Source organism: Rhipicephalus microplus, chromosome 4 (assembly GCF_043290135.1).
Source record: "Rhipicephalus microplus isolate Deutch F79 chromosome 4, USDA_Rmic, whole genome shotgun sequence".
In the NCBI taxonomy this organism is placed as follows: domain Eukaryota; kingdom Metazoa; phylum Arthropoda; class Arachnida; order Ixodida; family Ixodidae; genus Rhipicephalus; species Rhipicephalus microplus.
Genome location: NC_134703.1, coordinates 27628040 through 27640481, shown reverse-complemented (window position 1 = coordinate 27640481; position 12442 = coordinate 27628040).

Sequence of the window (12442 nt, the reverse complement as noted above, 5' to 3'; positions counted from 1 at the left end):
GAATGGAGAGGAGTGCGCGGCAAAGAGTGTTCTTGGCTCACTGCATGGAAAGGAGGCCGAGTACGGACGGGCAGCCTGCAAGTTTGTGTAAGTAGTAAGTTTGGGGGAGGAGTTGTAAAGGAAGGCTTGCTGAATGAAGAAAATAAACTATCTCAGGCTCAAGAAAAAAGTCCTGGGTATAACTAAAGTTTGCTGCAGATGAAAGGCTACAAGCGTTTTGTTCGCTACTCGGAGAGAAGGCATCGTGACGAAGAACATAAGCTCACAAGGAGGAACAGAGCTGAAGGCCATGCTGGAACCAGTGTGCCTCGCAGCTTTCTGTCGGATCTTCACTCTCCACTTCTTTTCTCTGCCTTGCCGTTTCACTAGCGTCCCTTTATTTATTTTGAATGACTGATGTCACGCACGGCCCCATTATCCTCCACATAATTTTCCCATTCGTAAGTCAAGCGTAAAAACAAAGATACTTTAAGACTGTGTGACGAAATGTGTGGCTTTAGAAAACAACAAAACAGGACGAACAATTTAATTCTGTGAGACGCTTCCCGAGGAACCACCTGACGAGAAAATGATTGGGAACATTGCAATTATATGTAGTAATTATCATACATTCTGGCTGCGTGCAAATTCTCGGCAACAATTCATTTGAAGTGCGAAAGCAACGCTGTAACATATCGCATGAGTTATTAAAAAAAGCCGCAGCTACAGAACCAATTTTCGATTGGAATAAAAATAAATAAATAAAGAAGTTGTCACCATTGCTTGGTGATGGTTACCCTTTGCCACTTAGTTGTTAGTATATAGCAGCTAAAAAGCAAGAGAGGAATGGTAAACAAGGAAAGGTAGATATGTTAACCAGACCAGGAATGCCGGTTTGATGCCCTACTTAAGAAACAGGAATAATATATGCACGTATACACAGAGCTTAACGAACATAAGCAGTTGCTCTAATATAGCCAACGCTCTTGGTTTCTGAACCTTTTTGTTGTACTTTGGCATCATTTTCCATAATTCACAATGCTAACAAACCCTGCTAGCAACTATTTTTTGTTCCTACACTTCGTATTTCTACCATAATCACCTATGTTTTTTCCAAGTGGTCTGGCACTCACGACGTTCCCTTGAATTCTCCCAGTGACATTCCGTTAATACCTGCTGGTGGCAAGTTAGCTTTTCGCCCAATTTGTATCTTCTCTTATGCATTACAACTAATTTTAATATTATTACGTACACTTTCCCTGGCATTAGCGTCTGTTAGTTCTGATTATTGTTGTGTCTAACACACAAAAAAAAGAACGAGCCCTTAATTTAAATTTTGCGTCATGCGCAGGAAGTGTTATTCATAAAAATATATACGAAGATTTCCCGACGTGATAAAGCTTCGGCAACGCGCTTATAGAGCTTACCCCAGCTGACATTGGAGACATAAACGCTTGTACTAGAAACTGGAGGCTATGGAAAAATATTCTTTACAGAACCTCACGGGCTGACCAAACATTTCGAAATAAATTTTCTGACTGAGGAATAAGATGCCCTCACTCTAGTATTTCATTAATTCATCGCGAGAGCTTAGAAGTCATGAAGCCGTGATTGAGGTATTACGTGATGTGCGAACCATGCTGTACCGCTCCTTTACCGAAAAAAAAATAGTATTTCTTTCTTTCTTTTCTTTTCTAGAGATAACATTCATCAGTGTTTGAACATGCTATCTATGTGGTCGCGCGTTTAACAAGGAGTTATGTGTGTCCGACAGCAGGATTAATTGTTTAGTGCAAGGTATAATATACAAAGCAAGCACGGGCGGAGGAAGTGAACTCTAGTTGAATTGTTTTTCTAAATGGTCCCTCAACGGGAAAAGCTACGTTCTCATCCGCACTAGAACGTAGGCAGCAAAAAAAAAAAGAAAAAAAGAAATGATGCATGTGCTTTGACCCAGCGGCTCAGTGCTATAAAGCGGATAACTCATTCCTGCACGCAACTGGCATCTTCGATTGTTTCACATATTGCAATATTTCTCTTATTTTAATACGGTGCTCCGCTACTCTTAGAATGCATTATGCGGCTTGACCAAAATCCACAGTTTTTCGAGCCTGAGCGCTACCGCCCCGTTGATGATCTTTGTTGCGGACTTGACCTTGCTCGAATGGCTCGGCGGGAAATTCCGCTATTGTGACGAACAAGCACTAGCGAGCTGCAAGCGAGTGTAGTTTTAAATGTAGCCTGCTAGAGATAACCTACTTTAACCTACTAGAGAGATGGCTGGATATTTAGGTCCGAAAAAGTTGGCATGCTTTCTTGCGTATGGCTGTACTTCAGGCCATATATGTACAATCTCCTGATACACTACTGCAGTAGTTTAAAGACACATGTTTCTACAACAGTTAGGTTTTGTGCGCAACTTTGAACTTTGTGCGCCACTAGTGCACTTTTTTCTCCCCGTTCCTTTTTATTCGTCGTAATTTGTCCCCTTGCCTCAATACAGGGCACACAACCGGATGTGCACACTGACATGGCTAACGTACTTGTATTTTATATTTTTTGTACACAAGAGCAGTACCACTAGTTTATATTGGGGCAAAATCGGTACAAGCTTAGCTTTAAAAATAAAACTTATTTGTACTCGTGTGGAACCGAGAGTGACTAGAAACAGTAAAAAAACGTTTAGAGAATAGCAACGTTAGTTTTTTTTTTACGGAAAGGACTTTTCATATTTCTTCAATACTTAAACGAATGTAGAAATACGCCTAAAGTGAAAATACCTACAAAGAAGATAATATAAAGAAGGCGTAGCTACGGAGCAGAAATTACATGAGAAAAATATAAGCAAGAACAGGAACCTAAGGGAGGTCACGCAGACGAGCGTAATATCGATGCCACGCATACACATTGGACCGCTACTACCACGGAGCTCAGAATGTCTATTTTCTTAAAAGCAAGAAACAGCACGTCGAGAAAATATCACTTCCTCTCTTGACAGGTAGCGTTCGTTCGGGCATCCGGTGTATAGCAAGAAAACTGCCCAGGCACATCCGCTGATCCATGCTACTTTTTTTTTTCCTTGTCATTTCTCTACATCGCATAAACCATCTTATAATGGCGAGCATGCTGAATATCTAGTGAGAAATCTCAAGGACGAGCGTTCCGACTACGCATGTGTGGCACAAACAAGGGCGTGATCCGGTCGCTTTCAGCATAGTCCACGAGGAAGGAGGACACCGGAAGTGCGGGCGGCTGACGCCGAAAGGTCACGGACCTTCTGTTCCTGCTAGGAAGTTGTCGGCAAGCCAAAAACTTCTCGTTCAGGCGCAACGGAAAGAAATATTGATGTAGATGAAAGCAATTTATATCAAAAGCTTTTCAGAATCTCCGAATCAAAAGGTAATGATGACAAGCATTGCAAAGCTGCCTGTTTATATTGAAAGCTCTCCAACAACTGCCATTCCAAGAGTGATAGTGACTAGCATTGCAGAGTTGGATGTCCGAGGACATTATTGAGGTGTAAATGTGGTCTTGCGCTAAAGAAATACTACAAACCAGCTTATCTTATTCTCGCAGCCATGTTTTGAGCAGGTATTCAAAATCTTGATGTCATGTTGTCAACTGTCGATGCGGTCGGCACAAGGACTGCAGCTTCGTTTACGTCACAGTTTATGGCGGGGTCACACTGGCGGCAAACGTGTGATAAGGACAGTCCAGAAAAAATCCTGTTTGTTCACTCCAGCTAACTCTCAAGGGCGGCTGTACGCGTTACAGGTGACAATAAGTATGATCTGCGGTGATGAACATTTCGTAGAGATACCACAAAAATAAGCCCCTGCGTGTGCTTGCATGGACAAGTCATTCTTGATGTTAGGCCCTGTAAACAAATATGAAAGCTCGGCTTGCTGTTGCTGAAATATAATAAGCTGAAGCAATGAACAAAAACAACGGATTGAAAAGAAGCCTATCAGGTGATTTAGTGTACTTCTCTATTTATTTTGATACTATTTTTTCTCGCCTAACTAATCCATCTAAGCTAGCAGATCGGATGGCAGACAGACGTATGACCAAACAATGTCTACCTCACAGTAGTGAGCCAGCCGTTCTCGACACTGTCACTTTCCTCGAAAGTATTCACACGGGCGAGAGTCTGTCCTCATCCGGAGAATTCAGACAGAAACACTCATTTCTTGCTGCACCATTTTCACCGGGTTGACACACCACTCGCAAATGGTTTCTGCTCCACATCCGATTGTCATGCTTATCTGCGCAGTCTGTGTTGGGTGCTTTTCTCTAAATCACACCTATGCTTCGTGCCGTGGCCACCCCAAAGCAGAGACCTTGATCGCCTCGCTGCACATGGGCCAGTCCACACCACCACGGTGGTCTAGTGGCTAAGGTACTTGGCTGCTGACCCGCAGGTCACGGGATCGAATCCCGGCTGTGGCGGCTGCATTTCAGATGGAGGCGGAAATGTTGAAGGCCCATGTGCTCAGATTTGGGTGCACGTTAAAGAACCCCAGGTGGTCGAAATTTCCGGAGCCCTCCACAACGGCGTCTCACATAATCATATGGTTGTCTTGGGACGCTAAACCCCACAAATCAATCAAATCAACATGGGCCAGTCCGTATCACACGCCTCTAAAGTGGTTGAGTTGTGGTGAGCACTTTTCTTGTTCCTCCGCGATTCAAGTGGCCCCCTCTTAGCTGCCTCTAGAACGTCCTTGAATAGTGAGAAGGCCGCCATAAGCTTTCCTTCTGATATATAACACCCTCTCCTTTTCCACCACAACACCCTCGGCACACTACAATAGGAAATAAACGTGGGTTGATTTATTCTACATTTCTTTCAGCTTTCACGTGGTGAAGATGACGCAGGAAGTAAAACCAAGAAATACAATAAAAAAGCATGTTCCTTTCTTCGGTACCTGAATATCTAACATTTTACCAGGGTACAGATACATCCACTGAAAGTGCAAACAAATCTCAATTTTTTGACAATCTAGCGGATTCACCAAGGAAAAATATCGAGAAATTGAGAAAACATTCTTATTTCTTTTTCTCCATTGTACAAAAATTTGATTTTTCGTAAGAGTCATACGAACACCATTCCGTCGATGCGTGTTCAATTGGTCACACGCATCAATAAAAGTCGAAGCGACCATATTTCACTGATTCCATGTTCTTGTAAGTTTCTCGCTTTCGCCGTTTTTGCGAAATCGCAAAAACAAACGTGGTTGAAATTTCTACTGTCGTGTCTTTTCTCAAGGGTACTTAAGCTGCGAATAAGTGTGTGTGCGATCCACACCGCTGCAGCAACGTAAACGCGTTGCCGCGACAACAGCCTATCGAAGACGTGTAAATAAAAAAATGAAACCACTTCAACGGTGATTTTCCTGCTATGGTTCATTGCGAATGACGGATCTGAAAGCATGCGATCGGTTGTATTTATACGTCAGGGGGTACAAGAGATGGATTGATTGATATGTAGTGTTTAACGTCCCAATACCACCATATGATTATGAGAGATGCCGTAGGGGAGGGTTCCGGAAATTTTGACCACCTGGGGTTCTTTACCGCGCACCCACATCTGAGCACATGGGCCTACAGCATTTCCGCCTCCATCAGAAATGCAGCCGTCGCAGCCGGGACTTGATCCCGCGACCAGTGGGTCAGCAGCCGAGTACCTTAGCCACTAGACCACCGCGGCGGGGCAGGAAGGGGGGTCCAAGAGAAATGAAATATATAGTAACGTTATTAAGAGTTAAATAATGCACAACATATGTTGGTCCGCATAAAGAACATTATAAACCTACGTTTCATTTTCTGAGTTGTGACTTGAATCTCTGAGACGAGAAAAATGACAGGGAATTTTTACAGGAAGACTTCTGGAGCGCAAAATGGAAGCTTACGGTGGGGTGGTCTACGTTGGTCTACGTGTTGGTTTCTATGTTGTCCTTGTTTACTGTGCACCATGTAGTTTCGCGATGAAGTGAAACAAGCTGTCCCACATTTTAGTTTTATCGCACGAGTGGAGGAAGGGCTCGAAATTAAGAGACCTATATATAAATGTGGATACGAAGGTTGGTTAACTCGAAGGAAAATGTCCAGATTGCTGCTATGCATTTAAGAAGGCGCCAGCAGAGCAAGAAAAGATAGGAACAATGAAAAACAGAGCGAAAGGACGATAAGTGTAAAAAGTTGAGTGGCGGAAGTCTGTTTTTTTTTTCGTTGTATATGGTAATCCATGAAGTGAAGCTACTGTTTTTTTGTCGCGTTATTTACCACAGTCTTCTAAAGAATCAACAAATACTCATACATGATTGCCCAATTATTTTGTACAAGCAACAACAACAAAGAAATGTTCGCCGACTGTGGAAAAAAAAAGAAATTAAGGCACGTTCATCCTAGATCTGCCAAGCCTAAAAAAAGTGCGAGGCTGGGCAGCCTTCCTTGTTTCTCTTCGGTTTTCTCCTTCGTTTTTTCTCCTTCTCTTTTATTGTTTTCCATTCTGTCTTTTTCCCCCTTTTTACTGCTTTCTTTGCATGCATGTCTTTCTCTTTCTTTTTCTCTCTTTTTAGCTCTCGCTTGCTTCCCTTTTTTTATACGTATTTTTGTGCATGGTGTACTGCCTGCATCGCACCAGCCGACGACACCATACGAGGACAAGCTCGGCTCCTGAAGTGCTCCGCACTTACAGCAACGACATTCACTGTTTACTGTCCAGCATGAAACTACTGGCATGTTGCGCCGTCTAATACTTCAGCTTATACTTCTTAGGACGTTGCGAAGTCCACTGCTTCACTTTTTTTTACCTTTACATTCAAGGACCAAACAAAACACGGTTCCGTCCTTGTGCTTCAGAGCCGCTCGCTCGAACGCCATTGTGGACGTAAACTTTTGTGTGTGGCAGTTTCGCGAGTCATTTAACACCAGGAACGACGAGAGGTGACTGTATTGTGACTTTCGTTGCATTTCTCTGAACGAATACACATTGCTACGCAGCTGCCGGCTGCAGTTGACTGCTATGTGAAAAAAGATTTTGGTGAGATATCTCACTCACCACCCGAAAATGAAAAGTTCTTGTGTTTGACTTTCTACTGATGGCGCAGCACGTTGTACAGTCATGCATTACGCAGTAATTTTGACCACCTGAGGTTATTTATTACCACTCAAGCTTTGATTTGGCCGGTAGAAGCATTTCTCCCCCATGATGGAAAAAGCAGGAGAGGGAGGAAAGATACAGGTTTTAAACGGCCTAGAAAAAATTCGGCAGATCCCACGTGCCTAGGAATCGATGTTATGCGAAGCATGCGGAGGGAATGTGGCCGTGCTATATTTTTTTATTGAGCGACACGTCCTGAAATGACGCTAAATATATGTACAAATGTTGCAAGCACAGACATATGTTGAAGAGTTGCAGATGGTTCCAAACCAGTTGTTAGCACATGCACAGCTTTGCCAACTGCAACAGGAGTGTTAGCAACACCAGAAGCTGATATGAAACGCTGGTGCTCGTGAAAATGCTGGCCCTGGACACTGTTACATAAATCAACTTCAGCGCATGGCACCTAACCACAATTGACATTTACCCGCCGTGACGGCTGTACCAAAGGAGTACATATGTAATGTTTATAAAATTGGGTAGGCAGCACTGCAACCACTGCTGACGCCTCATAAAGATTAGCGTCTATTTGAAAAGCAGTTCAGAGACCTGACGTAGCTCTGTGGTAGAATGCTTCACTGCCACGCAGAATGCTTGAGTTTGATTCCTGCTGGGACCATGAAACTTATTATTTGCATTTGTCAGGTGGTCAACGCTGCCTATTTCAGGTTTTTTTCTTAACACTGGCGTTTATTCCATGCCTTCGTTGGATTGACGTTACCAATGTCGGGTATTGCTTAACGTTCACGTGTTAAAATTGCCCAAGTGTGTTCTCGTCGCTCCTGGGTAGATACTAAGCGTCAATCAACTGTGGCACATACCCGCATGCAAGCGGCACATAACCACCCGCGGGTATGTGCCACTGTCTGACGGGAAGTGTTTGAAGACGTACGCGACGAGATTGTGACATTATTCATGTCTTGACCAGGGCGTCATATTCGTCAAACTATCTTACCCTCCTATGCTAATTTTGGTTCACGTAAAGTTAAGGGGGTGACCCCGAGAGCACCCCGAAGTAAGCGGCTAAATAGATAGATAGATAAATAGATAGATAGATAGATAGATAGATGGATAAATAGATAGATAGATAGATAGATAGATACGCGCAAAGTCGCCGAAGTTCACAAAGAAATGCTTTGCACTTAAAAGTGGTATGCTACCCTAAATCGGAGGAGAAAAAATAAGGGAGCTTAGAAGTTGGAGGTAGAAAGAAAGAGAAATCGCCAGTCAAAATGAGGTTGCCATGTCATTGGATCGAACATCGGTGCATGAATTCAGAAGTGCAAGAGCGTTGTCACTTAGAAAAAAAATATTTCACAAGAAAAAAAATATTTCTTGTGCAATATGTGTCTGCCTTGTTTGAGGGTCAGCTTTTTTGAAGATATCCTATCATTGCTATGCGCTGTAAGCTAAGTCTTAGCAGCATAGGGCCGTGCAGATAATAAATTATAATGATGATATAGGAGATGATGCCAGGTATTCTATGTGTACATCTAATTTAAAGAAAAACAGTTCTGGGATCAGAGCTAAGATAGAGTTACTACCGCCTTGGCCCATCATAAATTGTGGTGATTAAAGAATAGTTCAAGAAAAGGCAACGATTTACCAATCCCGACTTACATTGGGTTTCTCGCAACGAGTTTTTTTCTTTTTTTCTGATAGAAAATAATCCGAATGAAGTCTTGGTTCTGATATCGCCAGAATTGGTGACTTGGCATTTATGGGATTACAAACGAGCACAATGAGAGATAAAACAAAAAAAAGCAATTTCACACAATTCCAAAGTGAGACAGGGCAATGCCCTTAATTCACCGCATCTCGTTCTCGTTTCACCTTCGAAAAGATCCGTACGCTACTCGTCTTCCTTCCGGGAACATAAGAAGAATGCCATCACACCGCCCGGCTGAAACTGCCAAGGCTAATATTTCACTCTTTTTGGTGGAGGTCACTGAAGGGCGTCCTTGTGTCTGGAACAGGGCGAAGCAGACTTATGGCAGCAGCTATTCAGTTGTAAGTGAATTCCACCATGCAATCACTATCTTCATTCTGGAATTTCGTTTGGTCCCCTGATCGCCAAAGCCTTATTTAAGAGAGAGAGAGAGAGAGAGAGCTGAGAGGAGGAGGAGCGGGGTAGAAAGAGTGCATTTCGCATTTATTCCCAAAGCGTCCCGTGGCGCGCAACGCCCTCTGGCCAGGAAAATCTGAACCACATAAAACATCAATCTTTGCCAATCGTTTATCAAAGGCGCAATGGCACGGATTGCATCGAAACCAGCGCCGCGTTCCGACAACAACAATGAGCGGACAGGAGAAGCGAAGACAAGTGCGGGCGTCGTGATAAGCGCTTGAACGCATCGGGACTAGCGCTGTCTCGGTGTTCTTTGCCTGCGCAGCTCTTCAAACTAATTCCGTGCATGGCGCGGTGAGCTTGGAGCTCGCAGAAACAATCGAGCAGCAGAATACACAAAGCTGGCTTAGTCTAAGAATCGCTCATGATTGGCTAGTGATTGCAGCGTCACGACGGGTCCCACGAATGTGACGACGCACCCCTTATGGGTACACTGTATTACAAATTGGGCATCCGGCTGACGAGCATCCTAACAGATCATAAGGAGCGCATGCCGGCTCAGTGAATAGAGCGAAATAGTTTAAAATAAATTTCTACTTAAAAAGTTTTTTTGAAGTAGGGTCCCCATTCTGACAGCGTGCACGGTAATTGGAGCCTGGGGAAGTTGTCCATTGTATACGCGATACTGGCAAGTTCGCATATCTGTACGAAATATCATACTTCTATAAATAGACTAAACTACTTACACCTTTGCTGACACTGAACAAAACTGGTGAGGCAGGCTTCGTCTTCTCCCTTTTCTTCGCGATTTCCTCTCTCTTCCCTGTATTCTTTTTCCCTCCCGTCATCCAGTGGCATCTGTCTCCCGAGACTTCTATACAGCAGCCACAGCGATCCGTTCATCTTCTACGTGGACGATTGGAGTGGCCGTGTGTTGGGAAATGCTTTGTTGCGCGCACTCCCGCATACACGTCCACAGTGACCACCTTTTTTATGGTCTTACCACTTGACCTTTCTTGGGTGCTTTCGTCAAGGCACTGCGCTCCCACCGAAGCCCGCAGAATCAGCGCACAACGCTCAGATAAAGTGCATGTCACTGCGCGTGTTTCCTTTATAATGCGGATTCACTCTCATCTGCAGTCGGGTAACGCTTTTCGCAGCACAAAGAGGGCCATGTATTCACAACGTCTCCACAGAGGAACGGATTGTTGAACCTGGTACGTGCAATTCACTCATCAATCTTCCGATAGAGGATTGTATACAAAAATAGAATCGAAGAAACTCTCCTCGGTTGAAAGCATTTTCGATAAATATTTTTCATTCTCACTGGTCACTAAAGTTCCGCGCTTATTTTCGATGCCGTTCTAAGAATCATGCCGGCATTCGTATTTATTAGTTCATTTATTCACATCAACCTTACATTAATTATATAGCAGAAAAATGGCGGTAACTGAAAATAATGTGGTGTTATGAGTGAGAAGGAGGGTTTTATTTTTCGTGGCATTTTGAAGAATTTACACAAAGTGATGTTTAGTCCCCGCCCCGCGTGAAGATAGAATATAAATTTTCCAGTGATTGAGTTACAACCATTACAACTCCCCCGCTCGCATTAGCGATTCACGAGTGATTTAGTAGGCAAGACCGCTATGTTTTCAAAAACGTTATGAGATACTCCACACACACACACACACACACACACACACACACACACACACACACACACACACACACACACACACACACACACACACACACACACACACACACACACACACACACACACACACACATATATATATATATATATATATATATATAATGAAATAAATTACTGCCTCTTATTACCGGAATTTCGATTCGTGCCATTGGTACCAGCGTTGCGAGATTCAAGTTGTTTGTCATGGCACAACTTAACATGAATCTTCTTGGCCTACACATGGTTTCTATTTCTATTGTCTATTGAGGAGTTCTTACACCTTCGTACATTCTCTCACTGGTAAAAATGATTCAATATGCGAAAAAAATTACACATGTGAATAAAGGACCTCGTAGCTGTTCCTTGGGTAGTGGGTTAGTTTTTTTTTTGGCAACAGTTGTTTTTGGCAACAGATTTGGCAACGGAGCGTTTGATCACCTACAAGTGGTGCACGCTGCAATTGGTTGGTGTAGCGAGTGCTGAGAATCAAGTTGTATTCATTATGTTTTCTTCATGACCTTGAAAGAGCCGACACACATGTGATCGATCACCATATTCACCTATAGGCATACTGCGGCAAACAGGAAATATTTTAGCTTGATGGGACAGTCCCATATAGAAATTCATCATTGACGCTCTGTGTAACACAATAAATTACTGCTTTCGCGCATCTAGTTTTTGTCTGTATATTAAATAGATAGCGTACATATTATAGCGGATCGCGAGGATCTGAGCATGCGTTGAAAATGGCGGCAACAGTGATGCTATGTCATCGGAGATGGAAGAAAAAAAAGAGATATAAAAGAAGGCATGCGGTTTTCTTTTTGCATACACAAACCATAAACGCAAGAGGAAGTTGTCAAGAGACAGAAAGAGTACACAAAATGTAAGGTGGTTAACCAGGCTACGCCTAGTTTTTTCAGTTTGCTATCTTAAACGTGGGGAGAAAGAAATAAGGAAGTGAGAGAGAGAAGAATAGAAAAAAAAGGGATGCTCATTGCACAGCATACACACAACACACAGTGCAGTGTTACACATGTAGGCACTCACTTAGTGCTGTCACCTTCAAAATTTTGGACTGACGCACTTGGAGACCATGGACAGAAGATCTTTTCCTTAGTAAAGGCATGGTCACGCAGTCTCCTCAATGCAAGTTGAGGGCCCCGCCATCTTTCACAAACGCAATTTGTCACGCAGGTTGTCGTTTTATTTTGTTGCCAATTCCTGGACACCGAATTACCCTGTCTTCTTCTTTAGCGGTAGTCTTTCTTCACGATTACCTTACAGAAACACAATGATTGAGGCCCTCACTATCAAGTAATCACTGCCATGTTCTTCCTATAATTACTTGGTCATCCTTGTTTTCCGAAATTGAGCAGTGACCATGCGTACGTAACAGGAGGTACCTATGACAACAAAGAAGACTAAAAAAAAAAGGTGGCTTAACTTGTACGAACTAGCATTTCGTGCTTTTACATCCAATTTCCCTTAGTTATGACATACTAGCACCTCATTTTTTTCGTAACTTCTTCTC